We start from the raw sequence: 865 nt of genomic DNA, 5'->3' as shown, positions 1-865 counted from the left end.
GACTCATAGTGACCCTATGTACAACAGCCCTAAACCGTGCTCTATCCTGTGCCAATCTCATTGCCTCTGACACACCCATCCCAATACTTTTAATAACTTTATAAAATCATTTCTGTATGGATGTATGTATTTTATTGGAACATCTATAAATAACTGAATTTCCTGTAGTGTTCAAACATGCTTTGATTGTAAATGTAGAATATCTTCCTCGATAAAACAGTAGCTATACAAAACATGCATTACAGCATTTTAGTATTCTGATAGCATTTTTTAAAGTTAATTTAGTTCACAAACAGTAATGGGGGAGAGTGTATAAAAAAATAATATTAAAGAAGCTAAGTTTCCATGTAGCAACAGCTTAAAAATCTAATTAGTGTATTTGTCTTCAGAGCAATGACACTAATAGAAAATTGCTTTCCTTAGATCCCAGTGGAAGCTGGTTCACGAGATAAAGGAACAAGTTATTCTTTCCAGACATGCTTAGGTTTATCCACACTTCAACCCATGCACATCTGTAGCAATTCCAATTTTCCTTATCCTTGCTTATTTTAATTTCCCGAGACATGACAAAGGTATAGAGATACTGTGAACTACATTTGAAAGTGAAGAAATTTGACTTCTTGAAACTCTGCAGCAAGCCACATCTCCATAAAAAGAGTCCTTCTGACCTATTCTAATTTACTAGCAAAGTCCTCAAAAATTAAACATTGAGGCAGCCTGTTGTTGTTGTTGTTTAATGCCGTCGAGTCGTAGACGTCTCATAGCGACCCTATGAACGAATAGCCTGAGCACTGTTCTTACATAGAGTTTCCGAAGGCAAGCCATTTTGGAAGTGGATGCCACTCCTGCTTCCAGGCTTGATTTA

The sequence above is a fragment of the Elephantulus edwardii genome, unplaced genomic scaffold, assembly GCF_000299155.1.
Source record: "Elephantulus edwardii isolate Elephantulus edwardi_28Jun2011 unplaced genomic scaffold, EleEdw1.0 scaffold00042, whole genome shotgun sequence".
Lineage (NCBI taxonomy): Eukaryota > Metazoa > Chordata > Mammalia > Macroscelidea > Macroscelididae > Elephantulus > Elephantulus edwardii.
The sequence above is the reverse complement of the archived record's forward strand: the minus strand, read 5'-3'. Positions refer to the sequence as shown.